Genomic DNA, 16,790 nt, shown 5'->3' on the forward strand with positions numbered 1-16,790 from the left:
ACTAGGCAAACACTCTATCACTGAGCTACATCCCCAGCCCTTTAGCCTGCTTTTTTAAATTTTCTTTTACATTAGCAAAGATCTCTGCTGTTAAATAGCAGCAGTCACAACAGGTATTCTTGTCTTATTCATGAAAAGGCTTCTAATATTTCATAATAAAGTGTAATGTTTAATTAAGTTTTTAAATAGATAGCCTTTATTAAATTAAGGAAATCTCCTTTGTCTACTTATAATAGCTTTCATTAAGAGTGGGAGTTAAATTTTATCAAGTTTTTTTCAGTATTTTAAATAATTATCTTTTTATTCTTTTTAAAAATTTTTTTAGTTGTCAATGGAACTTTTTATTATTTATTTATTTATATGCAGTGCTCAGAATCGAGCCCAGTGCCTCACACATGGTAGGCAAGAGCTCTACCACTGAGCCACAACCCCAGCCCTATTCTTTATCTCTCAGTATAGTGAACATATTCCCTATTGTCACTTATATTACTGAGATTAATCTTGATTAGTTAGGATTAGTCAATTCAACAAATATGTATGTACCTAATATATGCAGGTTCTGTTCTCGACAGTTGGCATGTATTAGGGAACAGGCAATGATTCTATCCCAATGGAGTTTATATTCTATAGACATCTATGATCTATTTTTTTAACCCATTGCCAAATTTAAATTGCTAATATTAGACTTAGCATTTTTATATTTACATTCATAAGTGAGATTGATTTAAGTTATATTTCTCTGTTTTTGCTTTTATGATACACTTGTTGACTTCCCTTTCAAGATTAGGCTAACCTTAAGGAAATATATTGCTGAGCACCATGATACACCCCTATAATCCCAATAGCTCCAGAGGCCAAAACAGGAGGATCGCAAGTTCAAAGCCAGCCTCAGCAATTTAGCAAGACCCTGTCTCAAAATTAAAATAAATAAAAAGAGTCACTGGGGCTGGACTTTGGCTCAGTGGCAGAGCACTTGCCTAGCATGTGTAAGGCACTAGGTTTGATCCTTAGCACCTCATTAAAAAAGTGAAATAAAGGCATACTGTCCACCTACAACTATTTTTAAAAAAATTTAAAAAAAAGGAACCACTGGTTTGATTCCTGGTACCAATAAAAAAAGAAAGAAATATATTGCAAGTGTTCCATTATTTTCTATGCTATAGGAATATAGAAATAACTGATAAATTTCTTAAGAGGTTTTCTATAACTCACCCATAAAGCCACCTAGGCCTGGAAGATTTTTTTTTCTTTTAATTAAAAAATATTTTATTTTTTTTTAGAGAGAGAGAGAGAGAGATTTTTAATATTTATTTTTTAGTTCTCGGTGGACACAACATCTTTGTTGGTATGTGGTGCTGAGGATCGAACCCGGGCCGCACGCATGCCAGGCGAGCGCACTACCGCTTGAGCCACATCATTAGCCCTAAAAAATATTTTAAATTGTGATTTTTTAAATTGTTGTAAAACACATAAAATTTACCATCTTAATTTTCCCCTCTTTGGGTGGTGGGAATTGAACCAAATACCTCAAGTTCTCTACATCTGAGCTGCTTGTCCAACACCCTTAACCATTTTTAAGTGTATAGTTCAGTAATATTAATTATATTCATATTGTTTGGTTTATTTTCCTCTTAGATTATTTTTACCATCTTTTAAATTGTTTCTATAGTTTTTGTTTATTAGCTCTCTACCTCTTTTTGAGTCAATTTGGTTTCTATTATCCCAGAAATTTCTGATTCACCTAGATTTTTAATGTATTGATCTTAAATAATATCTAATACTTTCTTATGCTTTAAATTTTTTCCTATTATGTACTCCCCTTTTTTTCCTTTTCATGTTTTTATATTTTTCTCCTTTTCCATCTTTCTTTCTCTTTGCATCAAGCCTGCCAAAGATTTATCTATTTGACAGTTATAAAGAATCAGTTTTTTAATATAGTAATTAAGTCACCTTTTCTCTCTCTCTCTCTCTCTCTCTCTCTCTCTCTCTCTCTCTCTCTCTCTCTCTCTCTTTTGGGAGAGGGGGTGGAGGAGTCTTGGGGATTGAACCCTGGGGAGCTTTACCACTGACCTACATCCCCAGCCCTTTATTTACTTACTTATTTATTTTGAGACAGGATCTTGCCAAGTTGCCCAGGCTGACCTTGAACTTGTGAGTATCCTGCCTTAGCTTCCCCAGTCTCTGGGATAACAGGTGTGTGCCTGCTCAAATACACTTTTGTTTAAAATGTTTTTATTTTATTTATTCATATGCAGTGCTGAGAATCCAACCCAGGGCCTCACACATGCTAGGCAAGTGCTCTACCATTGAGCTATGACCCCAGCCCTCAAATACTTTTTATTGTTTGTTTTCCACCTCATTCATTTATGCTTTTATTTCTTTTGATGATATCCTTCAATGTTTTTCAAGGGTTGTTGATGATGTTCTTTGTCTAGCTTATTGAGTTTAATGTGTGGTTCATTGATTTTTCAATCTCTCTCTTTCTAGAGTGAAACACTAGTGCATTTCTAAAGCCATACATTTTTTAAAATACCACTTTCTGTTTAGCTTCGTAATGTTTTCAGTGTTGTTTTAAATTTCAATTTCTATTTACACTTTAATTAAAGAGTTATTTACAAAGGATTTTTTTTTTTTTTTTTTTTTTTTTGTACTGGGTATTGAACCCAGGGCCTTGTGTGTACAAAGCAAGCAGGCAAGCACTCTACCAACTGAGCTATATCCCCAGACCTACAAAAGTTCTTGTTGGCACTATATACTTTTACCCCAACTCTCTTTTCCACCCAGAGAATCAGTCCCCCACCTCAGGGCAGACACTCTCTACACTAGCCCCCTCCACTGAGCTAAAGATGAGCATGCCTTCTTCAGCTGGTGGCCCCAGACACTCACTCTACCCTGCTCTACTTCTTTATACATCTCTTTCCTGGCCCCGCTGAGGCCCTAAGGTAAGGAATTCAGAGATCTGTTATTACCATATTTTGAAAGAATGATTCTCAAAAGGAGGTTCAGAAAACTTTGCATTAGAATCACCAGCAGTTTTAATTTAAAACATTGTTTCCTGAGTCCCATCTCACATCTATTAGGTCTGATTGAACTCAGGGGCTCTTAACCACAGAGCCACATGCCAGCCCTATTTTGTATTTTATTTAGAGACAGGGTCTCACTGAGTTGCTTAGTGCCTCACCTTTACTGAGTGTGGCTTTGAACTCCAGTCTCAGCCTCTTTAGCCGCTGGGATTACAGGCGTGCCCCATTACACCTGGCCCCAGTCCTTTTTACATTTTATTTTGAGACAGGATCTTGCTAAGTTGCTTAAGGTCTCACTAAATTGCTAAAGCTGGCTTTGAACTCATGATCCTCCTGTCTCAGCCTCCTGAGCCACTGGGATTACAAGTTTGTGCCACCATGCCCGGCTCTATTATGTCTTTTGGGGTAGGGCCCCAGAACTTCCATTTTTTTTTTTTTTTAAAGAGAGGAAAGGGAGAGAGAGAGAGAGAGAGAGAGAGAGAGAGAGAGAGAGAGAGAGAGAGAGAGAGAGAGAGAATTTATTTATTTATTTTAGTTCTCGGCGGACACAACATCTTTGTTGGTATGTGGTGCTGAGGATCGAACCCGGGCCGCACGAATGCCAGGCGAGCGCGCTACCGCTTGAGCCACATCCCCAGCCCCAGAACTTCCATTTTTAACAAGCTGAATCTATTCTAGCACATTGAAGTAACAATCATTGCTCAGAGTGACACACAATATGCTTTAGGCAAGTTCAGAGCAATCCAACTGGGTAGAAAGGTCTTAGGAATCATGTCATGTAAAGAATACTGTATTGGGATTGGGGTTTTGGCTCCAGTGTAAAGCATATACTTCTGATCTATGCTTGAGGCCCTGGGTTCAACACCCAGCACTCTTCCCCTCAATCCCAACCCTTTCATCACCACCCAGCAACAACAAAAATTTTGTGTCAAAGGAAACTAAGATGTTTAAAGCTGGAAAAAAAAAAGACTCGGTGGGCAGAAACCAAGATGCCACTTGTGCAAAAGGTCCTTTAAATTTATTCCATAAAGTTTTCAGAAGGTTAAGACAAAAATGTAAAAATTGGTGATCAGTTTTGTCTCTAAAGTAAGGAATAGATTTCCAACAATTTAAGCTCTTTAAAACTAGAATAAGGTTCTTGTGAATTAGTGAGTTCACCCCATCTGAACAAGCAGATAAGGAGTGACTTACGCCAGAAATGTTGAAAAGGGACTTTTACAACAGGCTAGGTGATCTCTATGTTCCTTTCTGTTGGGATAAACACTAATCAGTGCCTAGAAAGATTTGTTCCAAGCAGGTGAGATAAGAAGGACTCCAAGGAATGTGATAATGAAGAAAATTTAGAAGGGAAACTGGCCACTTTCCTTGTCTCCAGTGTTTAGGGTGGGGGTCAAAGCAGAACCATCTTGATTGAAAAGTAAAAGAATATACTCGCAAAAAACTGAAGAAATCCATCTGCACAGTGGGCTTGCAACCTGTCTTATATTCTCCCCCTAATGTGGGCACGGGGCAGCCCTCCATATCATCCTGGCCTGCTGCCACTGAGGAGCACAAATATTAAAATGTTCCAGCCTCTCCACTGAGTTCCTCGGGTTCCTTTATGCAGATCTGTAAACAGTATGCTGGGGCCTTTGAAGCCCTGAGGTTGAACACTTTCCAACCCTCAGGATTCTTAAGATTCTCTAATTTTAGGTACCTGAGCTCAGTAAGAGTTATAAAAACGGATACTAAGACCCATTTCCTCATAGTCAAAGATTCAGAGCACACTTAGTGAGTAAACAGGACATGTACAAAAACTGGTCTGAATATATAGGTGTGGTGGCACATGCCAGTAATCCCAGCAGTTTGGGAGGCTAAGGCAGGAGGATTGTGAGTTCAAAGCCAGCCTCAGCAATTTAGTGAGGCCCTAAGCAACTCAGTGAGACCCTGTCTCTAGATAAAATGCAAAAAAGGGCTGAGGATGTGGCTCAGTGGTTAAGTGCCCATGATTCAATTCCTGATACAAAAAAATAAAAAATAAAAAGGTCTGAATAAATAAAATTTCACACAATCACATTTTTTCAAATTTAAGAAATGTTAAAGGTTTAGTCTAGGTAATATTTTTGCACATATGTATAATGTCCAAAATATCCTAAGGGATAAAAAACACAAGTCATAAAAAATCAGATAGGCAGTGACCAAATACCTCAGATGTGCAATGACCACATACCTCACTTATTGATTATTTGAAGATCAAGGATATGGGGCAAGAAAAATTACTTATAGCAATCCAATATTATAATGTCTATAAATAACGCATCTATTCCTTTCAATTTCATAAAGGTGAAGAATAAGATTTAAAATATGAAGTAGACATGAGACGAATTATTTATCTGTGAAAATGGTTCTTCGGTTGTGTACCTTTAAATTGACAGGAATAAAAAAGAAATTCAGTTATAAAATCTAAAAATTATAAATCACTGTATAGTAGTTGTAACCAATGTCCTTAAATAGAAAAGTGTCCGTGGTGTCAAGGGAATTAGTAATAATATTGCTATAGCTTGGATCTGGAATGTTCCTCAAAGGCTGCAGCCTGGCACTCCAGGGAGGTGGTGAAACTGTTAAGAAGTAGAATCTGGGCTGGGGCTGGGGCTCAGTGGCAGAAGGCTTGCTGAGCATGTGTGAGGCACTGGGTTCAAGTCTCAGCACCACATACAAATAAATGAAGCAAAAGTCCATCTGTCGCCAAAGGCTTTGTCCTTGTCCCTGATGCAAAAAAATGAGGACATGGTTATGAGAAAAAGGGAAAAAGAAGGTTTATTGCTTGGCAAGCAAAGGAGAGACACAGGGGACTCCTGTCCCAAAGGCTGTGATTCTGTCCATCAGCAGGAACAGGGGGCTTTTAAAGAGGTGATTCAGAGAAAATGAGATTAGGGACGGGAGATCAGGGAGGAGAAGGGGGAGGAGAGGTTAGGGAAAAGAAGATCAGAGAAGATCTGGGAAGAGATGATATAGTTAAAGCATCAAGTGACACATCAACAACTAAAAAAATATCAACAACAATAAAAAAGAAGTGGAACTTAGAGGGAAGAGGTTAGCTTATCAGGGAATATTGGGACCCCTCCCCTACTCTTCACTCCTTGACTTCCCAGCCACCAGGAGGTAAGTAGTTTTTCCCACCACACACTGCCCACAGTGATATTCTGCCCCAAAGCAAAAAAACTTACTGACCATGGACTTAAACCTCCAGAACTGTGAACCAAAATAAAACTTTCCTGTTTTTAAGTTGATTATCTCAGGTATTTTGTTACAGTAATAGGAAGCTGGCTAACACAAACCCTGAGAGTGATTTGGGGAAAAGTTAACACTTTATTTCTTCTTAAACTAAATTATTATTATTTTTTTTATTGGAAATTGAACACAGGGGTGCTTAACCACTGGGCCACAACCAAAACCCTTTTTGTCTTTTGAGACAGGGTCTCACAAAGTTGCTTAGGGCCTTGCTAAGTCATGGAGGCTGGCTTTGAACTTGTGATCCTCCTACTGCAGCCTTCTTAGTCACTGGGATTACAGGCATGCACCACCACACCCAGCATTGTTCTTAAACTAAATTATTCAAATCAGAAATATTATTTGGATCTAAGGATGTAGTTCAGTGGTAGAATGTTTGCCCAGAATGCTCAAGACCTTTGTTTCCATTCCCAGCATTGAAAAGGGAGTCAGGGCTCAAGAAAATATTGCTCAATGGATATATACCAGAGTTTGGGGAAATTTTGGAACATGCAAACCAATAAAGCACTGAGAAATTTATTACTCTACTAATATTAGAAGTAAAAGTTTTACTTAGATAGCAATTTACTTGCCTTGTTGTACCTTATGTCATCTTCACTAAGTCTGTGCTGTTACATTTCTACGTTAAATAACAAAACCAAACTAATTATATATTCTACATAATTGTTATGTTACAACAGTAAGCTAAGACTAATAATATACATCCACCATCCACTGCCAACTACATTCTTATAGTGGGTGCTCAAGTACATAAAAATGTGAACAAAAAAGGCTTTATATTTATCTTACAGAGGATATAAACATCAATTTATAAGGAAGAGACACAGGCCTTATTCAGTTAAAAGTAATATAATTAACATGATTACAAAAGCATTTATAATAAAGCAGCAGAAGTGTTTAGATCACTTGTAGCTCCATTCGGAGTTTATATAACCTTTTAAAACAATGTCAAAACAATAAAATATGAGGCAAATATCCAATTAATTTGTATTGCCCTAGCATTCATTTCCCTCCAAACAACCTAGTCTTAATTCCTATGGCATACAGCATGGTTTGGGAAAGGAAGAAGCTGAAAATTGGTCGTTTCTGAGTTCCAGTTGTGTGGCCTGTAGGTGACAGAAGTGACAGTGAAGCTAACAGGGAAATGCAGTCTTCCCCCACAGAACCCACTTTTCCTACAGTCTGTTGTCACAGTCTTCAGAATCCAACCACGTCCTCCCCATCTCCAGGTCTCCAGCTAAAATCTCCCAACTCAATCTAAACTATTTATTTTAAAGACTCCTGATTTCCCTTCTTTTGCCTAGGTCCCCTGAAATTTATTCTCAGCAGTGAGCCTCTCTTCTCAAAGCTCTCCAATGACATTCTTTTTTTTTTTCTTCTTTTTTTTAATAAAAAAAAAAGAAAAAGAAAGTTTATTGCTTAGCTAGTAGCAAAGGAGAAACAGGGAACTCCTGTCCCAAAGGCTGTGATTCTGACCATCTGCAGGAACATGGGGCTTTTAAAGAGGTGACTCAAAGGCCACATTCCACATTCCGTCTGGAGTTGTTATTCACTTGTTAATTTGGGAGAGAGTCATTTCTGAGATCTTCTGGTCCATCCCCAAAGTCTAGAATAGTTCCTCTGGTGGGAGTGTGCTCAGGGACAGATGGGGAAGAGAGGAAATCCCCAGTCCCCTGAGATTAGGGAGGGGGAAAGACTAGGGAGGAGCCGGGAGAGGGGAAGAGAAAGAAACATGTTCATTTCAAAAATAAGGTGCCTGGCAGAGCAGCAAGGGCTATATTCCAAGCATAAAGTGGACCTCTGTTACATTTCCCACTATCAATTTCTACAATCCATTTCTATGGGAAAATGGGCGAGGACATCTCCAAAGTGTTTCCTGCTGAAAGTGGGAGAAGTTGGGAGAAGTCACCCAAGTCCTTGTTCTCTCTTAGGTGGGGTGGGGATAGCTAAAGGCATCCAGCATCAGAGCAGTCCAGAGGTCCACAGCGGCAGATGGCAGGTGAGTGGCCAAGGCATACACAGTGCAGGGCTCATGGGTTCAGAGGTCTCAGTCCATAGAAGATCGCTTCATTCCCTGGTGCTCCAGCAGGACGTCAGGGCAGAGGAGTGTGGCAGAGGGAAGCAGCTCACACGTTGATCAGGAAGCAGAGAGTGACATTCTGTCTTAGGGGAAAGTCGACATCCTCACGTTAGAGTCACACACAAACTACTGCCCATCATCTGTCTGCCCCTCGGCTGCCCTGACCACTTTACTCTTTATGAACAGCTCACTCCTACTTCAGGAATTTTGTAGTTGCTCTTCCCTTTACCTGTAAAGTTTTCTGTTTGTTTATTTGTTTTTTATCAAGAGTCCATGTGGCTTATTCCTTTCACTTTCTTCCAGTTTTTGCTCCATGTCCACTTTTCAGCAAATTATTTCCTGAATATTTTATTACTTTTTTTTTTTACATATATTGTTTTTTTTTTTTCTTTTTGTACTAGGGGTTGAACTCAGGGGCACTTAACCACTGAGCAACATCCCCAGCCCATTTTAAAATTTTTTGTTTTGAGACAAAGTCTAAGTTGCTTAGGGCCTTGCTAAATTGCTGAGGTTGGCTTTGAACTCACTACTCTCTGGCCTCATCCTCCAGAACTGCTGGGATTAGAGACATGCACCTTCACACCAGTGTCTTTTTTATTTTTTTAAGACAGTGTCTCATTACCTTGCACAGTCTGCCCGCAAATGCTTGGGTTTAAGCAATCCTCCTGCTTCAGCTTTCTGAGTGCTGGGACTACAGACTACAGGCACATGCCACCATGCCTCGCTGAATACTCTATTTATAACTGCAAACTTTACATATTCCAATACTCCTCTACCTCCCTTCTTTAAACATGTTTTATTTTTCTCTATAGAATCTACCACCATATAATTACTATATATTTTACTTATTTTCTTTATTGTCTTATTGTCCTCACTAGATTGTAAGTTCCATGAGGTTAGGGATGTTTGTGTTTTGTTCAAGGCTATATTTCCATGGTTAACACAGTGTTCAATGCTTGTTGAATGAATGTATACCATCTACAAATCCTTTAGTAACCAATAAGAACTAGATGTACACATATGTGGCCCAAAGACTTTTCTCTAAAACTGTAGAGAAAAATAACTTTAGCAGAGGTACAGTGGTACATGCTGTAATCCTGTAGCCCCAGCTACTTGGGATGCTAAGGCAGGAGGATGGCAAATTGGAGGCCAGCATAAGCAATTTAGTAAGACCCTGTCTCAAAATAAAAGGGCTAGGATTAGCTCAGTGGTAAAGTGTCCCTGGGTTCAATCCCCGGTCCAAAAAAAGAGAAAGAAATAGAAAGCAGCATTATATTAACCATTCACAGAAGAATTAGGCCATCATTCTCTTCACTTTTTGCTTAAGAACTGATGCCATCACTTAACTTTCAGAAAGATATAATTCCTAAATGCTTCCACAGAAGAAAGGTAAGGAATAAGAATAGAGATTATGACATCCTTTATTCTGCAGTCTTCTTCCAAAAGTTGACAAATTCCACACCCCTTCACCAAGAGTTAAAGACCAGATATAGCCTTTTTTTCCTCTAAGGAAATGGTTTAACCAAAATTAAAGGAAGAATGTACAAGCTATTCCCAGGAACTCATGGATAGATAGAAGAAAGACCATGTCCTAAGAAATGTCACAGACAAATGACTCTGAACTTTACACCCTTTTGAGAATTCCTCACCAGTGCTAAACCAGGCACATTAACTCATTTATATTAACACACTGCTCCTAGAAATTGAACAAGACATGTTAACATGTGGATGCGAAACAGAAAAATTCCCACATACAAAACCACCAAACTCAGATTTGGGAACTGAAGTTTCCTAGTCCTTCATTTGAAAGACAGTGGTCTAGTGAGATTAGTTCTGAAACAACTTCAGATATTAGTAAAATACACTATAAATCAGATTACCTGGTTCTCAATTCAGTTTTCATAGTATCATACTACTTTCTAAATATGAGTGTTTTGACCAGGAATCAAATCATTCTATGGCATCTGAGTTTAAATTACTATCCCACCAGGAAATTAAGAGTCAAATTTCCTAGTAATATTCCTAAAGTAAGTAGTGGAGGGTCAGAATGTTGTTACATACTTCAACAACAACTGAAAGTTAAAGGGAAAAAACCTCAAATTCACTATTATTCACATAATTGGGCCATGAACAGCGGAAACAGTCATTTGCTGTAAAATTTACTAGGCATAAGCATGGATTCTGGTGTTCAAACCTCCAATTCAAGTCCCAGTTTTGTTACTTATCAGTGGAAATCATCTTGAACTAAGATGCTATTTTCTTATTTTTTGTTGTTTTTGTCTTTAGAGACAGGGTCTGGCTATGTTACCTAAGCTGGTCCCAAATTCCTAGGTTCAAGGGATCCTTCTACCTCAACCTGCCAAGTAGCTGGAATTAGTAGCAAGCACAACTGGGCCTCTTTGTGTTCTTTTTGGTTTTTGTTTTGTTTTTGTGGTATTGGAGATTGAACCCAGGGGTATTCTACCACTGAGCTACATCCCCAGCCTTTAAAAAAAATTAGGGGGCGGTTCTAGGGATTCCCTAGTCCTTTATTTATTTTTTTATTTCAAGTCAGGGTCTTGCTTAGGGCCTTGCTAAATTGCTGAAGCCGGCCTCAAACTTATGCTCCTCCTGCCTCAGCCTCCTGAGTAGCTTGGATTGCCAGTATGTGCCACCATGCCTAGCTTCTTTTCTCATTTTTTTTAAAAGCAGATAAAACATATTTCAAAACAATATGTTGTATTCAATAAACATGATTTTGTAAATTAAAAATAAATAAAAATTTAAATAAAAAGAGAATAAGAACACTATTTATTTCATAGAGCTGTTCTGAGAATAATGTACAGAAAGTTCTTAGCGCATGGCCTAACACACTGATATATTCATATTGACAGATACATTGTATGTTTCAATCAGTATTGCCATTAGACATGAATGGAAATTATCATCATATTCGCACACTTCAAACTTTATAGATATTTATTAAACAAATCTTCCAAATTAGAATGCTTGTTGATTTGAAACCTATAGCAGTTACTTTTATCTAGTCTTTAAGAAATGAAAAAATTATATAGTCAATTCATGCAATCATTCATACCCTGTAGTCCCAGCTACTTGGGAGCCTGAAACAGGAGGATTGCTTGAGCCCAATTAACCACAAAGCTGGCAACCTAGCAAGAACTTGTTTCAGAAGAAAGACTGCGTGTGATAAGCAAGCTTTTTATTATCTATTTCAGTAAAAAAAAAATGCTTCCCTCTCTTTTTTTAAAAAAAAAATATTTATTTTTTAGTTATAGATGGGCACAATATCTTTATTTTATTTTTATGTGGTGCTGAGGATCGAACCCAGTGCTTCATGCATGCTAGGTGAGCCATGGCCCCAACCTGCTTCCCTCTCTTATTCATATAACCATTACCCAGTGGGACAGCACCCAGTTTTGAAGAACCCATTAGTTCTTGGTACCTTCTTGGTAGTTCAACACCGCCCTCTGCCGACTGCTGAAAAATTCCAAAGCCAAATTAAATACTTAATAAAAATTGATGTTTTCTCAAGTAAATTCTAAACAGTTCTATGGAATTGATCTTTTCTTTAATCACTGCTAGAAGGTAGTCAGGAAAAAAAGCAAATATTATGTCCTTTCTTAGAAGACCACCAAAATGGTCAAATCTACACTCCTCTGTAATTTACTTGGGAATCTGGAAAGAGGATTCATATTTCTCTTATGTCATCCAATAAATTTATTGGTATGAACCACCTAGGTAAGTTTACCGCCCTCTTTTTGTTCTGCCCATGTAAAACTACACTTTGTTTAACATGCCAGTGTAGCAGTTTGCCCAGTAACAACATTAAATATTTACTGGGTATTCTCTAAGTGCAGGACACTGTACTAGGTAAAAAGGACAGGAAAAAACCTTCCCTATCCTTCAGGAGATGATAATCTAGTTTCCAAAACAGGATGTGTAAAGAGGATGTGTACAAAGAAACATTCAGTAAAAGGCCCACTGAAAAAGCATGCTTCTCTAAATGTGCTGCTTCGTGGCACCTTGGGAAAGTTACTCAGTTTCTCTGAACCTCGGTGTATCTGTAATATGGCAATAACACCCAGCTCAAAACAAAATTTGCAAAGGCTATTTGAAATATTTGTAAAGGTCTCAACAAAAGATGGCTGTTATTTATTATGACCCTTATGAGAAAAATCTTAAATAATAATGTCCTACATTATAGAAATTTCAAACATACCTCAACATTATAAAAGCTATATATGCTAAACCCAAGGCTAGTATCTTATAAATGGAGACAATTTGAAAGCATTCCCTCTAAAAACTGGAACAAGACAAGGATGCCCTCTTTCACCACTTCAACAATGTCCTTGAAACTCTAGCCAGAGCAATTAGACAGAAGAAAGAAATTGAAGGGATATGAATAGGAAAAGATGAACTCAAACTATCACTATTTGCCAATGACATAATTCTATAGCTAGAAGATCCAAAAAATTCCATCAGAAAACTCCTAGAATAAACGAATTCAGCAAAGTAGCAGGATAAAAAATCAACACCCATAAATCAAATATTTTCCTAAACATCAGTGATGAATCCACTGAAAGAGAATTAAGAAAAATACCCCATTTACAATATTCTCAATTAAAGTAAAATATCTGGGAACCAACCTAACAAAAGAGGTGAATGACCACTACAATGAAAACTAAAGAAAGAAATTGAAGAAGATCTTAGAATATGAAAAAATCTCCCATGCTCCTGGAGAGGTAGAATTACTATTGTCAAAATGGCCATAGTACCAAAAGTATTATACAGATTTAATGCAATTCCTATTAAAATCTCAATGACATTCTTCATAGAACTAGATGAAGCAACCATTAAATTCATTTGAAGAAATAAGAGGCCCAGAATAGCCAAAGCAATCCTTAGCACGGAGAGTGAAACAGGAGGCATCATAATACCAGACCTTAAATTATACTACAGAGCACAGTATTGGCACCAAAACAGAAGACCAGTGGTACAGAATAGAAGACACAGAGACAAACCCACATAAATACAGTTATCTCATACTAGACAAAGGCACCAAAAACAGAGAAGATAGTCTCTTCAACAAATGGTGCTGGGAAAACTGGAAATCCATATGTGGCAAAATGAAATTAAACCTTATCTTTCACCCTGCACAAAACTCAACTCAAAGTGGATCAAAAATGTAGGCACTAGAACAGAAACCCTGTGCCTAACAGAAGAAAAAGTAGACCCAAATCTTCACCATGTCAGCTTAGGAACTGATTTCCTTAATATGACTACTAAAGCACAAGAAGTAAAATCAAGAATCAATAAATGAGATGGACTCAAACTAAAAAGCTTCTTTTTCAGTAAAGGAAACAATAATGTGAAGAGAGAGCCTACAGAATGGGAGAAAATCTGGTAAATGCATCTCAGATGGAGCATTAATCTCCAGAACTCAAAAAACTCAACACCAAAAAATCAAAATATCCCAATCAATAAATGGGCTAAGGAACTGAACAGACACTTCACAGCAGAAGAAACACAATAAATATACGAAAAAATGCTCAACAACTCTAGCAATTAGAGAAATGCAAATCAAAACTACTCTAAGATTTCATCTCACTCCAGTCAGAATGGTAATTGTCAAGAATATAAGCAACATGGGGCTGGATTTGTGGCTCAGTGGTAAAGTGCTCGCCTAGCATGCATGAGGCACTGGGTTCAATCCTCAGCACCACATAAATGTAAAATAAAAATATTGTGTCCACTTAAACCTAAAAAATAAATATAAAAAAAGAATATAAGCAACAATAAATGTTGGCAAGGATATGGGGAGAAAGGTACACTCATACACTGTTGGTGGTGCAACCATTATGGAAAGCAGTCCTTAGAAAACTTGGAATGGGGGCTGGGGATGTGGCTCAAGCGGTAGTGCGCTCGCCTGGCATGCGTGCGGCCCAGGTTCGATCCTCAACACCACATACAAACAAAGATGTTGTGTCTGCCGAAAACTAAAAAATAAAATATTAAAATTTCTCTCTCTTTAAAAAAAAAAAAGAAAGAAAACTTGGAATGGAACCACCATTTGACCCAGTCTGCCCACTCCTAGGTTTATACCCAAAGGACTTAAAAATCAGCATACAACAGTGACACAGCCACATAAATGTTTATAGCAGTTCCCTTCACAATAGCTAAACTATGGAACCAACCTAGGTGCCCTTCAACAGATGAATGGATAAAGAAAATGTGGTATAGATACACAATGGAATATTATGCAGCCTTAAAGATGAATGAAATAGTGTTTGCCAGTAAATAGATGGAGCTAGAGAATATCATGCTAAGCAAAATAAGCCAATCCCAAAGAACCAAAGGCCAAATGTTTTCACTGTTGGGTGGATGCTAATTTACAATAAGTGGGAGGGTTAGAGAAGAATAGAGGTACTTTAAATTAGACAGACAGGAGCGGAGGGAGGGGAGGCATTATAGGGGTAGGAAGCATGAATCAGACATTATGACCCTATGTGCAATATGATTACTCGACCAATGGAATCCTACATCAGGTACAACCAGAAGAATGAGAAGTTATACTCCATTTATGTATGATGCATTCTATTGTCATGTACAACTAATTAGAACAAATTAAAAAATTTTTCATTTGCTTCAAGTGGGAAGATATATAAATAATTTGCAACTTTTTATAATATTAAATATTCTTTCTAGCAAATAAAAAGTGATCTTGATCAGACATTTGATTGAGTTGATATTAAGTTATTTCTTTTTTTAATATTTTTTTAGTTGCTGATAGATCTTAATTTTTTTAATAAGTGGTGCTGAGAATTGAACCCAATGCCTCACACATACCAGGCACATGCGCTACCACTGAGCCACAGCCCCAGCCCCGATAAGAAGTCATTTCTAATGGAATAATTTCTTTTTAAAAAAACTTTTTTGTAGTTGTAAATGGATAGAATGCCTTTTATTTTGTTTATTTTTATGAGGTGCTAAGGATTGAACCCAGTGCCTCACATGTGCTGGGCTCTGCCATTGAGCTACAGACCCAGCCCTAATGGAATAATTCAATATGAAAAATATCACACTCTAGATTCCTTTATCCCTAATGAGATTTAAGGAGATATTAGAATATGAATTTTCTTATACTTAAGTCATATGACTTTCCTGGTCCCTTGAAACATTATCTAAGATCTTTTTTTTTTTTTTTTATGGGTTAAATCCCAGCCAGAGTGGAGGAGCTGCGGTTTTGTTTTGTTTTGTTTTTGTTTTTTTTTTAAGAGAGTGAGAGAGGAGAGAGAGAATTTTTAATTTTTTTTTTTTTTTTTTTTTTTTTAGTTCTCGGTGGACACAACATCTTTGTTTGTACGTGGTGCTGAGGATCGAACCCGGGCCGCACGAATGCCAGGCGAGCGCACTACCGCTTGAGCCACATCCCCAGCCCCTATCTAAGATCTTAAAAATAATTCAATCACGTTTATGGTCCTTTACATATCTAACACTACGGAGCAGCCCAACAACAGAATCATGATTCTAGCAATGATCAAACTTGATACATTTTAAGAAATTAGAACTTATTATGAGTCTCCTTAACATTATAAGGCATTTTAAAATTTATTTCATGGATTTTTCATAATTTCTCAGGAAAGCAAGAATATAACAAATGCTTTATATTTAGTTTGTAGATGAGGAAACATAACAAAACTAAGCATGGTATAAAACATTTGCTAAGAAAAATTAAAGCTAGGCCAAAGACTGTATGTATTATCTCAATTCTAACACTAACCACAGTAGCTGTTATTTTCTCCTTTCACAAATGAGAAAACTAAGACAGAGAGAGGTTATGTAACTTGCCAAATTCACACAGAAGAATTTAATCCAGGTTGGTTTATTCCAGAGTCTGAAACTTTAATCTCTATTTTATGTTCTTTCTATTACTTAAAAATAATAGTTTTCTTAAAAATTTATGTGTCCGACACCAGTGATTGAATAAATAAACTCTTCTTAACAGAACAGTTTCTATTTATTTATTTATTTATTTGTTTCTTTGTTTATTTACTTATTTATGGTACTGGGGACTGAACCCAGCGGCACTTAAACACTGAGCCACATCCTCAGCCATTTCTGTATTTTTTAGAGAGACAGGGTCTCACCTCGATGAGTTGCTGGAGCTGGCTTTGAATTCATGATCCTCCTCCTGTCTCAGCCTCCAGAGCCACTGGGATTATAGACATGTGCCACCATGCCCAGTAAGAAATTCAATTTATAAGTGTAGAAGAAATAAGGAAAATAATCCCTGTTATATAAACATCGGTTGTTTGAGGCAAGACCTATTAATGGATTGCTGATAAGATTAAACAGGGAAAAATATGAGAAACAAGATTTTTTCATCATTTTATTAAGTACATTTGTCTACATGATAA

The 16,790-nt window shown here is 37.3% G+C and overlaps 1 long non-coding RNA gene across 5 annotated transcripts in view; it reads left to right on the plus strand.

Annotated features, from left to right (window-relative positions):
• Positions 1-16,790, plus strand: part of LOC308656236 — a 51,005-nt gene that overhangs the window by 27,207 nt on the left and 7,008 nt on the right. For 2 of the 5 annotated variants that reach the window (XR_014023642.1, XR_014023643.1), the window contains exon 6: positions 2,117-2,193. This is a non-coding gene — a long non-coding RNA (uncharacterized lncRNA). Of the gene's footprint in view, positions 1-2,116; positions 2,194-8,224; positions 8,456-16,790 lie in introns of those variants that run through there. The other 3 variants (XR_014023644.1, XR_014023646.1, XR_014023645.1) reach the window with 3 other exon arrangements.

This window comes from Spermophilus citellus (assembly GCF_964194105.1).
Source record: "Spermophilus citellus genome assembly, chromosome: 9".
In the NCBI taxonomy this organism is placed as follows: domain Eukaryota; kingdom Metazoa; phylum Chordata; class Mammalia; order Rodentia; family Sciuridae; genus Spermophilus; species Spermophilus citellus.